Source organism: Vulpes lagopus, chromosome X (genome assembly GCF_018345385.1).
Source record: "Vulpes lagopus strain Blue_001 chromosome X, ASM1834538v1, whole genome shotgun sequence".
Lineage (NCBI taxonomy): Eukaryota > Metazoa > Chordata > Mammalia > Carnivora > Canidae > Vulpes > Vulpes lagopus.
In genome coordinates this window covers 87,963,991-87,978,440 of record NC_054848.1, presented here as the reverse complement: position 1 = coordinate 87,978,440, position 14,450 = coordinate 87,963,991, and the positions used below count along the sequence as shown (strand labels likewise).

The 14,450-nt window shown below is 42.9% G+C and overlaps 1 pseudogene; it reads right to left on the bottom strand.

Moving 5' to 3' along the window:
* Positions 1–12,369: 12,369 nt before the first annotated feature.
* Positions 12,370–13,890, bottom strand: LOC121482624 (annotated as a pseudogene).
* Between the last annotated feature and the right edge of the window lie 560 nt (positions 13,891–14,450).

The window sequence follows — 14,450 nt, the reverse complement described above, 5'->3', positions numbered from 1 at the left end:
TTCCAATCTGCCCCAAGTACTAGTGCTACTCCCTGTGTGACCTTAGAGATAAATCCTGGTCCATTGTCTGACCCAATCTTAACAGGAAAACCATGCCTCGGTAAGATGTCTTCCAGCAGTTTCTGTGTCATGGTCTGTGCTGTTTCATGTTTGGTGGGAAATGCCTCTGTCCATCCTGAAAAGGTATCTACAAACACTAGTAAATACTTGTACCCGTATTTCCCAGGTTTTACCTCAGTGGGCTCCTGGGCGGTCCCCTTGGAGCCGGGTGCCCGGGTTAGATCCATGGACGGTGGCATTAGTTAACTGGCATGCGTGGCAGCCTGCCACAATCTGCTCCATCTTTGCTCGAGAGTCTTTAATAGTGATCTTTGCATGTCGTCTGAGGTCTTCCATCTTCCTTGTTCCCATGTGAGTGCTCCGACGCATTGGACAGACAGGCCACGCCGTCCTAGTTCCTCTGGCAGGATGATGCTGGAGTCTGCGGCCCTCCACCAGCCACGCAAGCACTGGGTCAGAGGCAAGCGTTTGATCCAGTGTAAGTCAGTGTCAGTATAGTCGGGGGTGTCGGGCAGGGTTGGTGCCCCCGGATCAGGCAGTGTGGTTGTTAAAGCCTGGGTCACCGTAAGGGCCGCCTCCTTAGCTTCTGAGTCGGCTCGCCAGGTTCCCCCGCTACTGGTGTGTCTGCTCTCTGGTGCCCGGACAGTGGATGATGGCTAGGGCCTTGGGCAGCCAGAGGGCCCTCAGGAGTTCAAGGATCTGTTTTGCTTTTAACAGTCTTTCCCTCTGCTGTCAGGAGCCCTGTCTCCCTGTAAAGGGCTCCGTGGATGCGAGCGGTGGCGAAGGCGCACCTGCTGTCGGCGTAGATGTTGATTCGTTCACCTTCCCCCATGGTCAGCGCCTTGGTCAGGGCATCAGTTCTGCCCTTTGAGCCGCCGGTCCAGCTGCCAATGGCCCTGCCCAGACGGTCCACGTCTCCGTGGTTACGGCTGCCCCCGCGTACCTGACTCCTTCTTGGACAAAACTGCTGCTCTTATCAAGAGCAAACCAACAAATCAAGGAAACTTTTGAACAGAAAGTAGACTTTTAATTTTATACTCTTGTACTTTAAAATCCATTTACTTTGATCTTAGTCTGTCCTGAACACATCTAAAATTCCTTTCCAAGGATTTCCCTTCACAACCCTTTTACACCTTCCTCTGCATTCAGAATTTGTCCCAAGCCATTTCTTTCCAGTCAGTCTCCTCTGGGACAAAATTACTTTCTTTTACCTTGAACAAAAATATATTCCCATTCCTTACATTTTTCTTACATATCTCCTTTTCTACATACAGAGTTGCTTTCTTTATCAGTCATCAGTCTTATTTTAGCAGAGTTTTTCCATTCTTAGGAACCTTAGTCTCCAGTGAAAACTAAGGAGTAACCGATTTTTGAACACCAGAACTCTTTAGACAGCAAATTTATGAAACAGTTAAGTACAAAGCATGTTCACCAACAGATTCAAATCAGCGTTTCAGCACTTTTTCCCGTTTGGAAAATACCTAGATGTCTGATGAATTTAATTCCATTTATCATCAAAGTGTAACTAAGATTTCAGGTTACCAAGGACTTTGAAAGGTATCTTAATAATTACTTACGAAAACTTGGAAACAGACAATTAACCATCAATTTAGCCAATTTTTTACTAACAAATTGCAGAAAGATAACAGAACTTATGTGACCTTCAGGAAACCTCAATAGAATAAAAGTTTCAGGCTTAGTAGTGATAATTTTCAAGACCTATTTGCTATGTCCCATCTGGATCCATTTAAAGTCAATCAATTTGCTCCCCATCGTCAATTTTTATCTGAGACACTGGTGGGGGAATCTGGAGGGGGCAGTGTTAAGTAATTGGTGGTCTTCTTGCTATTCGTCTTCTAAACTCAGGACAAGCACCTGAATTGGGTGCCCTTCCTTGTTTAGGACTTTTGCCCCTTCGGGGTGGAAGCAAATTTGTGCCCCCATCTTGGTGAGCAAGTCCCGACCTAACAACGGGTAGGGACACTCAGGGATGACCATGAAGGAATGGGATACCCGGCCCATGCCAAGATCCACAGTTCTTCGGGTAGTCCATGAGTACTGTCTGGTGCCCGTGGCCCCTTGCACCCATGAAGTCTTGCTTGCCAATTTCCTTTGGGTCTGTAATAAAACCGAGTGTTGTGCCCCAGTGTCCACTAGGAATTCAACAGGTTGCTCCTCCACTCTGAGAGTTACCCTGGGCTCGGGGAGGGGTGCCGAACCCCGACTCCCCTAGTCATCCAGGTCCTCCATCTCTAAGATCTTGGCAGGGGCCTTAGGTCTTTTGTCTTTCACCCAGTGGCCCTCTTCCTTGCAATGGCACATTGGTTTTTGTTCAGTTTAGGGCGCTCCCGATGGGGACCAGGGCCACCCTCCTTACCTGTCCCTGAAGCCAGCTTCTTGAGGTGCCTCCGTCTTTCCCGTGGGTCGTCCATGATTATGGCCAGCAGGATCTTGGCCAGGTTTCGGGTCTGCTGGTCACTTAGTTTGGTTTGTTGTTCTTCCGGACTTTCTCTATTATTATAGACTTGTTCTGCTACTATTACTAAGTCCTGCAAGCTCTTCTCTCCTAGTCTCTCTACTCTTTGCGATTTCTTTTTAATGTCCAGAGCGGCCCCGTTAACAAAAGCCATGATAATTGCGGCCTTTGTTTCCGCAGCTTCTGGGTTCATAGGGTGTACTGCCTAAAAGCCCCCATGATTCTCTCTAAGAAGGCCACTGGACTCTCATCCTTACCCTGTCTCACACCATAGACCTTGGCCAGATTGGGAGGCTTGCCTGCAGGAGCCTGGAGACCTGCCACTAGAGTCTGGTGGTGGACCCGGAGTCTCTCCTTACCTTCAGCCGAGTTGTGCACTTTGAGGGGTAAAAATGGTTTTAGCCAAGGAGGGGAATTCTTGGTCATGTCCTGCCAGACCAGGATGTAGGGTGGCCATCCGGTTTGTCCCTGAAGATCACGGCCTTAACCTGTAAGATAATAGGTAGGTGGAAAGTTCCTTCTCGGGGCCATCCCACATCAAAGGTCGGCCATTCTGATATGCAATAAATTTGAAATCTCTCTCTCTGTATGTCTGTGCTCAGATTACGAGCTCTTTCCCTAACATCCGAGAAGAGACATAAGAGACAGGGGAGTGTTTTGTGTCTCCCCCATTATGTCCCCAATCCACACCAAGACACAGACAGTAAAGACAAATAACAAGGACCCAACAATACAGAAAAACATTCCAATGCGGCCACAGAGACAAAACAGAAAGTAACCGGAAGGGCTGGCAGTCAGCCCTCCTTACAGACTCCTGTCCTCCTTACAGATGAGGACCCTGTCCTCCTGGCGGGGGCAAGGGATGTCTCCTCAAGACACCCCCAGTCGACGGCCCACCAGTGCATCTGCCTAAGCCGATGTTGACCCAATCCAGATTGGAATTCCTACAGGTAAAAGTACGGTTTAGAGCTCTCAGAGAATATGCGCGCAAAAGGTGGAAAAAGTTGAGTGCACTCACTACACGTGGGACCCTCCGGATGGGGTATGGGGGTCTCTCGGATCCTGGACGAGCCCCCAATGTTGTGCCCAAGATTGCGAATCCGAGAAACCACCAAGGAGCCGACACTGATGCAAGTACACGAGGGTTTATTTACAAGCTCAAGCTTGGGCTCTGTTCTCATTCTAATATGGGGCTTTCTAGGGCGTTAAACTGTAAGCTGTTTTTGTTTTGTTTTGTTTTGTTTTTTTCCTGTAACTGAAGTAATGTAAATTTCAGCTCTTACTCACAGGGGCCTGGGATGGTTGCAACTTGTGCTAACGCTGAACTTAAAGTGGAATGGCCTTAATTTTCTCGGCCTCCACAGTACACAATTTGGAAAACACAGAAAAGGAAAGAAAAGGGAAGGAGAAGAAAAATAACCAAATATTTAAAAATCACTTTAAACATTTTGTATACTTTTTCAAGCTATATTTTCTATGTGAAATTATTTATTTTTTTAAAAGATTTTATTTATTTGTTCATGAGCAACAGAGAGAGAGAGAGAGAGAGAGAGAGAGAGAGAGAGAGAGGCAGAGACACAGGCAGAGGGAGAAGCAGGCCCCACGCAGGGAGCCTGATGTGGGACTTGATCCCTTGATCCCGGACTCCAGGATCATGCCCTGGGCCCAAGGCAGGCACCAAACCGCTGTGCCACCCAGGGATCCCTGTAAAAACTTTTATGTAGTTAAAAGTTACATATAGTGTGTAGGGCCAAGGGCAGGCAACCTAAAAATGGGCTACTTTGGCATGAAGATTATTTTGAGTTAAGAGCAATCAAAACCCAGCAGATTCAGGAAAAGCTCTTTACCACCCCCTCAACTGCCTAAATTTACACGGGAAAGGAGAGTGGGTTACAGGAAGAGAGCTATTAACAGAGATTCATCTTTACCTAAGGCACTTATTTGCATAAAAGAGCATTCTTTGTTTTTCAAAGATCTCCTCTCACCTTACTGCTAAGGTCTACTTCCCTTTTGTATCCCCAGGCCCCCAACCCTCATCTTAGCTCAGGATGTCATATAAGTCTCATGTTGTCTGACAGTCTTTGGAATTTCATGTTCATATGGGTACCCTGTACATATAAAACGAAATTTGATTTTCTTCTATTAATCTGCCTCATGTCAACTGAATTCTTAGTCCAGCTACAAGGATCTTGAGCAGAGAAATTTTTTCTCCCTAACAATAGTTATATTTCTATAATATATATAATTATATATATAATTATCAGGTGCATATGATTATTATCATAGTTATATATATAATTATATACTACATGGTTGTTATATATAAAATTATCATTTATGTTTATTATATTTTATCATGTACATAAGTGTCAAAAGTAAGGTTTCAGAGGAGACTTTCTTTTTTAAAACCATTTATTTATTTATTTTAAGTAACCTCTATGCCAAGCATGGGGCTTGAACTCACGACCCTGAGATCAAGAGCTGCTTGCTCTACCAACTGAGCCAGCCTCTCTGAGGAGACTTTCATTAAAAGTTAATATTACTAACATTATTACTAATTACACTGTTATATTATTTTAAAAACACTTTCTCTTAAGTACTTTTTTGCATGGCTTAGGTAGCCAAATACATTTCCAAATGTTTAGCAGTGTGACTATACAATCATATAAGGAGTAGATTAGTTAACTTTTAAATAAAATAATAGCATTTTTACAACAAACTGAACTTTCATCCAAGCTTATGTTCACATTTTTCAAAATTGCTCCGTGAGTATTTTTATAGAAAGTAAATAATCTAGTATTTCCTGCTATGTGGCAGTTCCAGGCTATAAACCAGGTTAATGGAAGATAGCAAATAGAATAGCAATAATTGAGGAAAACATTTAATACCCTGTACTTTGTTTTTTTTCTGTTCCAGTTTCTTACTTTTTCTAACATCCCCCTAATGGCATTAATGGTGGGGAAATTTATTTATTTATTTTTAAAGATTTTATTTATTTATTCTTGAGAGACACACACAGAGAGAGGCAGAGACATAGGCAGAGAGAAGCAGGCTCCATGCAGGGAGACCGATGGGGGACTCAATCCCAGGACTCCTGGATCATGCCCTGGGCCAAAGGCAGAGGCTCAATCGCTGAGTCACCCAGGTGTCCCAATAGTGGGGAAATTTAAACTCTAAAATACAAGAGAAAAATGAAGCAATATATATAAAAGTGCTGTAAATATATATTAGTAGATGTTACAAAGGTACAGAACTCATCCTTTGCAGCTAGGCTAATTTTTTCACACAATTAAGTTGAATATAACATATTCTGAAATTTGCAAAGGAAATTGGGATGGGGGATTTTATCCAAATTCAGCTTGACATTTTCAAATGTCAGTTGAACTTTTTGGAACTGCATTTGAGGATGTTGTGTATCACTATCTAGAAGCAAAAATAATTAAGGATGGCAGGAATGTCTTTGAGGCTAAATACAAAACAAGGGATTCATTCATTCATTCATTCATTCATTTAACATTTACTAGCTATTCTTATGTCCCTTGTACTTGATTAGATTCTGTTGTGCAGGAGATTCCTGGGTGGCTCAACGGTTTAGGGCTTGCCTTCGGTCCCACATTGGGCTCCCTGCATGGAGCCTGCTTCTCCCTCTGCCTGTGTTTCTGCCTATGTCTCTCTCTGTGTCTCATGAATAAATAAATAAAATCTTAAAAAAAAATTCCGCTGTGCAAAGATAATTGAGGCACAGTAGGGCAAGAGACAGGTACAAAATCATAAAAATGACAGTGAATTGTGAAACAAGATGTAATATACTAATGAACAATGCGCTGTGCCATCACGGAGGATAGAATAATAATTCTCTCTTATGGTATAACAGTGTAAAGAAACAGGTAGAAACACAGTAACGTAACAACAGAGCCCCCAATTGCATGAAACAAAATCTGATGGAACTGAAATAAGAAATAGACAATTCAACAATAATAGTTGGAGACTTCATCTTTTTTGTTGTTGTTGTTAAAGATTTTATTTATTTATTCATGAGAGACACAGAGAGAGAGAGAGAGAGAGAGAGAGAGACAGGCAGAAGGAGAAGCAGGGTCCCTGCAGGGACCCTGATGTGGGACTGGATCTAGTACTCTGGGATCACGCCCTGAGCAGAAGCCAGACACTCAACCACTGAGCCACCCAGGCATCCCAGTTGGAGATGTCAATATCATGCTTTCAATAATCAATATAATGTGTACTTTAAATGAATGAGTTGTATGGTATGTTAATTATATCTTAACATATCTGTTGTTTTTTTTTTTTTTACAAAAATAGAAGAGCTTTGGTAATAAGTCTTCATAGGGCAAATGGGCATCTAAAAATAACTCAGCTTTTCTGATTTCCTAAAGGATTATTATCCCCCCAATTTAAAAATGACAAAAGTAACATATATTTATATGAGAGCAGTGTATTATATATAATTTTTTAAAACCATCCCTTCTACCACCTAATGATATATATATTTTTAGCACTTGTTAACATTTAACATTCTTTGTCTTTCCATGCACATATTATATTTTTGTTTTAAAATAGATAATGCTTTAAAGTAGCATTAAATATATAATTTGCATCCTTTCTAAATCTAAACATCTTGATAATTTCTTAAGCTATTACAATTCTTTTAAAGCTGTGTAGCATTTCATTGTATATTATTTAGTCATTCCTTTTTTATGGAACATTTAGGTTCATTCCAATTTTATGCTACACAAGATGTAATGCTGTGATGAATGCAAGTATGCAAGAATTTTTTGCACTTCTAAAAATTGGGGCAACCAGCTCAAAAGATATACAATATTGTTAAGGTCCTTCAGAATACTTTTACCAAAATAGAATAAATTTTTTTTTAAAAAAGATTTTATTTGGGATGCCTAGATGGCTCAGAAGTTAAGCTCTGCTTTCTGCTCAGGGCCTGATTCTGGAGTTCAGGGACTGAGTCTCACATAGGGCTCCCTGAGGGGAGCCTGCTTCTCCCTCTGCCTGTGTCTCTGCCTCTCTCTCTCTCTCTGTGTCTCTTATGAATAAATAAATAAATAAAATTTAAAAAAAATTATTTATTTATTTGAGAGAGAGAGAGAGCATGAGTGGGGGAAGGGGCAGTGGGAAAGGGAGAGATAATCACAAGCAGATCCTCCATCTTGCCTAGCTGAGCATGAGGCAGACATTGGGTTCAATCTCACAACCCTAAGATCATGACCTAAGCCAAAATGAAGCAGGCCCCTTAACAGACTGAGCTATATAGGTACTCCAAGAGGAAGAATTTTATAGTAAATTTCAGTTAACATGACAAATAAAGCTGAAGTAATATTTGCATAAAATCATATTTTATTTTGGGGGCACCTGGCTGGCTCATTCAGTAAAGCATGGGACTCTTGATCTCAGGGCTATGAGTTCAAGCCCCACATTGGGCATAGGGACTACTTAAAAAAATCATTTTATTTTCCAATTGCTATTGAGGCTAACTTTTCAGTTCATGTCTACTGATTATTTGCTACTTTTCCTTTGCAAAGTACATTTCGTTGGCCATGCCTGTTTTTCAATGGGGATGTTTATATATTTTTGACTGAGTAGCTCTCTAAATGTTACGGATATTGACATTTGGTCTATCATACTACTGAGATCCTTTTATATTCACTTACTTGCCTCTAAATCTCTGGAAACTAATATGTTTGTTATTCCTTATCCATTTCCTTCAGTATCCCCTTCTTACATAAATACCTATTAACCTGTGAAGTGGTGAAAATATGGATAATCTATGATTTTTCTGATACACATTAGAAATTACTTGGATTTGGGCAGCCCAGGTGGCTAAGCGGTTTAGCGCTGCCTTTGGCCCAGGGCCTGATTCTGGAGACCCGGGATCGAGTCCCACATCAGGCTCCCTGCGGAGCCTGCTTCTGTCTCTGCCTCTCTCTCTCTCTCATGAATGAATAAAAAAATCTTAAAAAAAAAGAAATTACTTGGATTTAAATTAATCTTTACCTTTATTACATCATCTTTTACAGTATCCAAAGTGAAAATCACAGCTATTGTCCTACCAAATCATCAGATCTTTATCAATTTTCACTTGTTTATCTTCCAAAAGGCAACATTATTGTGTTTATATGTCTTCAGGGGAATATACTCATCAATTTAAATGTGTGATGTTTTCTTCTTAAGTAGAATAATTGTTTAAATATTGACATAATGGCATATTCTTTAGACAGAAAAACAATGATTTTAGTGATCATCTTGCATTTCATTTTTTTAATAAAAAAGGTTATAAAAACATTAATTGACTTAGAAATGTAAATGATCTATCTTGTAGAAAAACACTTAACATAAAATTTACCATCTTAATCATTTATAGTATTCAGTTGAGCAGTGTTAAGCATATTCACATTGTTGTGCAAGAAATCTCCATAAGTTTTTCATCTTGGAAATATGAAACACAATGCCTGTTTAAAGACTCCTCTTTTCCCTCTACCCCTCCTTATCGCCATTCCACTTTCTCTATGAATTTGACTCATATGAGTGGAATCATACATTATTTGTCTTTTTGTGATTGGTTTATTTCCTTTGGTATAATGTCCTTAAGTTTCATCCATGTTGTAGCATGTGGCAGGATCTCCTTTCTGTGGGATGCCTGGGTGGCTCAGTGGTTGAGTGTCTGCCTTGGGCTTAGGGCTGGATCCCAGGATCTGGGATAGAGTCCCACATCGGTCTCCCTGCAGGGAGCCTTCTTCTCTCTCTGCCTATATCTCTGCTTCTCTCTCTCTCTGTGTGTCTCATAAATAAGTAAATAAATCTTTAAAAAGGAAAAAAAAAAGATTTCCTTTCTATTTAAGACAGAATGATATTCTATTGCATGTACATACTACATTTTTAAAATCCATTTATCCATTGACTAAGATTTGGGTTGCATTCACCTCTCAGCTCTTACAAATCATGCTGCTAGAACATGGGTATGCAAATATTTCTTTGAGACTTCATTTTTAATTATTTTGGATATATACCCTTAAGTAGGATTGCTAGATCATATGATCGTTCTATTTTTAATTTTTTGAGGAGGGACGCCTGGGTGGCTTAGCGGTTGAGTGCCTGCCTTCTGCCCAGGGAGTGATCCTGGAGTCCCAGGATTGAGTCTCACATAGGGCTCCCTGCATGGAGCCTGCTTCTCTCTGCCTATGTCTCTGCCTTTCTCTCTCTCTGTGTCTGTCGTGAATAAATAAATAAAATCTTTTTTAAAAACTTTAAAAAAATAAATAAAAAATATTTTTAAAATACTTTTTTAAAAAAAGATTTTATTTATTTATTCACAAGAGACAGAGAGAGAGAGAGAGAGGCAGAGACATAGGCAGAGGGAGAAGCAGGCTCCATGCAGGGAGCCCTATGCAGGACCCCATCCAAGAACTCTGGGATCACGCCTTGAGCCAAGGCAGCTGCTTAACCACTGATCTACCAGGCATCCCCATTTTTAAAAAAATATTTTATTCATTTATTTGAGAGAAAGAGAGAGAGAGAGAATGAGTAGGGCAGGGGAGGGGCAGGGGGATAGGGGGAGAAGGGAGAGGGAGAAGCAGGACTCCCATTGAGCACTGAGCCCAAAACAGGTCTTGATCCCAGGACCCCAAGATCATAACCTGAGCAGAAGTGTCAGACACTTAACCAACCAAGTCGCTCAGGCAATCTTCAGCCCCTTTATTTTTAACTCCTCATTTTCCAATCCAATAGGGTTATTTTAATTTAATGTCTTTGGCAAAACAATTAATGGCTTTTTTTTTTTTTTAATGCAGTAGAACTGCAAGGTTCTTTACTGGTATGCACATTTCAGTAGTTCATTTAAAGATGGAATATTTGGAGGCACCTGGGTGGCTCAGCCAGTTAAGCATCTACTCAGGTCATGATCCCAGGGTCCTAGAATCAAGCCCCATGCCAGCCCCATGCAGGGCTCCACACTCATGGGACAGCCTATGTCTCCCTCCCCCTCTGCCCCTCCCCCCACTCATGCTCTCTCTCTCAAATGAATAAATAAAATATTTTAAAAAATAAATAAAGATTGGAAATCCCTGGGTGGCTCAGTGGTTCAGCGCCTGCCTTCGGCCCAGGGCATGATCCTGGAGTCCCGGGATCGAGTCCTGCATCAGGCTCCCTCCATGGAGTCTGCTTCTCTCTCTGCTTCTCTCCCTGCCTCTCTCTTTCTCTCTACATCTCTCATGAATAAATAAATTTAAAAAAATAATAAAAATTAAAAAAATAAATAAATAAAGATTGGGATCTCTGGGTGGCTCAGCAGTTTAGTGCCTGCCTTCAGCCAGGGGCGTGATCCTGGGGTCCCAGGATCGAGTCCTGCATCGGGCTCAGTGCATGGAGCCTGCTTCTTCCTCTGCCTGTGTCTCTGCCTTTCTCTCTCTCTGTGTCTCTCATGAATAAATAAAATCTTAAAAAAAAAAGATGAAATATTTTTTGCATATCTAGTTTTAAAATTTATTTTGTTTAACCTAAAAATTTTGATTGTTATCAAAATATAAATCCTTTAGAAGTAAACAATCTTTCACACTAGAAAATACATGTAAAATATATGGCATATTGTCTAGCATATAAAAGAAATGCAATAAAAATTATTTCCTACTAATTAATATTTAAAATTTCTCTTATTCTTAGACAATTTAAAAAAATATAACTAATTTGCCAGTGAGTATTTTCCATGGTTGAAAACTTAAAACAGAAAAAGAAAGATTCTTTTTTTTGTTTGTTTGTTTTCACCACAGCTTTACTGAGAAAAGGAAGTATTGAGCACCTACTCTGTGCCAGGCATTCTTCACTCATGATATTTAAACACTGAACTTTAATCCCCATGACAACCCCTAGAAAGAATACAGCTTCACTTTTTAAAAAAGATTGATTGATTGATTGATTGATTGATTTTAGAGAGATTGAGAGAGTCTGAGCTCACAAGCACGTGCATGAGGGGAGGGAGGGGCAGAGGGAAAGGATCTGAATCCAACTCCCTGCTAAGTGGGGAGCCCAAGGCAGGGTTGCATCTCAGGACCCCGAGATCATGAATTCAGCCAAATCAAGAGTCCAAATCAAGTGACTGAGCCACCTAGGTGCCCCCACAGCCTCACTTTTAAGTTGAATGCAGGCACAGAACTGTTGAGCCATTTGCTAGAAGTCACACAGTCTTTAGAAAGCATTTGAGGGTCGCATGGGTGGCTCAGTGGTTGAGCATCTGCCTTTGGCTCAGGTCATGATCCTGGAGTACTGGGATTGAGTCCCCCATCCGGCTCAAGGCAGGGAGCCTGCTTCTCCCTCTGCTTATGTCTCTGCCTCTCTGTCTTTAATGAATAAATAAAATCTTTTTTAAAAAAGAAGAAGAAGAAGAAGAAGAAGAAGAAGAAGAAGAAGAAGAAGAAGAAGAAGAAGAAGAAGAAGAAGAAAGAAGAAGAAGAAGAAGAAGAAGAAACATTTGAACTCTGGCTTCTGAGTAAGAGATCTGCAAGTTCTCTTTCCATTAAAAGCCTTATATTCACCATTTGTAGGATATGTTTGGGGAGGTTGGGTCAGGTAGGACATCCAGAGTCTCTAGAAACCTGGATATCCTAATGTGGGGGAGGAAGCCATCCCTCACCCAAAGATCCACGTACATTTTTAGGGAGCAGGATGGGGTTTTGCAAATCTGCTCCCCCTTTTGTGGGGCAGAATGTGGGTTCCCACCTCGATTGGCTGTGTGAGCAGCGCAGGGCGACTTCCTTGGTGTCAGCTGGGTTTGCCAAAGCTTGGGTGTTGTAGTATGAAAAAGAAGGTCTGTACTTTCAATCCTCTGTCTCCAGGCACTGTGAAAGGACGCTGAGGACGCGCTGGAACTCCTCAAGAGGTGCAGCTTGTGGCGCCCCCACACCTCAGCTTCCCCAGAGCAGCCTTTCTCAGGAGCCCCGACGCTGCTTCGCGGAACTTGGGTGCACAGCGGCTCCTCGTGACTCCGACTAGCGGCCCAGAAGTTCCCTGCTCAACAGCAGGGCACCGCGGGCACCACATGCGGCAGCGCCCCCTCGCTGGGCTCACAGGGTCAGCTGCCCACGTCCAGCTTCCGCCTCAGCGGCTTCAGCTCCTGCTCCAAGGCCAGCGCAGCCTCTGTGGCTCCTTCGGAGCTGGCACCAGGTGCATCCCAGCCGGGACACTGGGGACGTGAGCAGAGCGCTCTTGACCGATGTCTATCCAGGCAGATCCCCTGCTGCCCCTGCCTGCAGCACCAGTGCCAGCGCCACCAGGCTCCTCAAGGTGCCCGCGGGCTCCTCCAGCTGCCCCGTGCAGCCCAGCACTGCCGGCACCAGCACCTCGTGTGTCTCCAGAAGTTTCCACCTTAAGCGATGCCTATGGGGAAGCGTGAGTAGCTCCAGGCCAGAGGCGACCCCCATGGCACACCTATGAGTCTTGGTCACTCTTAGAAGGAGTGTAGCTTGACAGCCCACCAGTAATAGGTGTAGGTCGGTGCTCTCCAGGGTACTCCAGGAACAGGTCTTTGGGTTCAGCCTATTCTGGGAGCCCAGCAGACAAAAGGAGCTGTTAGGGGGGCAGAAAGAGACTTCAGCCTGTGGTTCTGCAAAACGTCTGTATTCCTTTTCCTCTTTTCCATAGACTTCCCACCATTAAGCCTCTGTTTCTGGGCTACTGTGGCCAGGGGGCATTACTTGGGCATTGGGCAATCTGGACTTTGGCCACCAGCTGATAGTAGGTTGGGGGTGTCCTAATGCATTACATAGCACCACTGAGTGGGATCTCCAACAATATGGGATCACTACCCATTCCAGGGAAGGCATATGTGGGCACATCTGGGACTCCTGGTCCACAGTGGTCTTCTGTTGATTACCCCCATGTGCTTCAAACCTGAGGGCTACCTGCCACTCCACTTCCTAGTCCTGGGCAACTCTATCTGAGCTGAGCTGTCTGGGAGGGTGTCCTCACTAAAGCTGGGTCAAACAGGTCCTTGCTGTATCTCGGGCCTGGAGGCCACAGCCCCTCTGCCTAGGACAGTGGATGCTGCCTGGCCACATAGCTGGGAGCCAGGAGGGCAGACTTGGGAAACACTCATCCTCTAGCTGAAAGAGGGCTGTGGGCTGGCTTGTTCAGGGATGCAGGGCCATATATGGAGCATGTTAAAGTGTAGGACTGAGGCCTGCCAGCAGCAGGAGATCACTGGGTGGCCCCCATGGGACCAGGGGTACAACCACGAAGTCCTCATCTTGCTGAAGGAAGACCTCAGCCTTCTGACGGGACAGGGGGCACTGGTACCAAGTTTGGCTGGTAAAATTCTCTCCATCCTGTGGCATCTGCATGGAGTTCTTGGGCCTAGAGGGTCCAAGGTTTGAATTCTGTACTTTCAACAGTCCTAAGTCTTCCACATCTGGGCTAGGACCCACGGAGCTGCCAAGAGGCTGCCCCCTCCCCCCAGCCCGCCACCCCTAGTTGGACTCCAAGCTAAGTCAGAGTTGGCTTGAGATTCTCTCCTTCTCCCTCTGCCCCTCTTCCCACTCTCTTGCTCTTTCTCTCTCAAAGAAATAAATAAGATCTTTAAAAAAATAATATTTTAATAACTGGGTGGCGACAGATGGTAACTACACTTATCATAATGTACATGTCAAATCACTATGTTGTACTTCTGAAACTAATATATGTCAAGTATATTTCAATTAAAAAGTAAAACAAATTAAAAAAAAGACAAATTTTTTAAGTTTAATTTTTATTATTTATTTTTTAAAAGCTTAATTTTTAGAAAATGACACTCCCTAAGGAGATACTTACAAGTTGTTTTTCTTAAAAATTCATTAAAATCGGGATACCTGGGTGGCTCAGTGGTTGGGCATCTGCCTTCACCTCAGGACATGTTCCCAGTCTG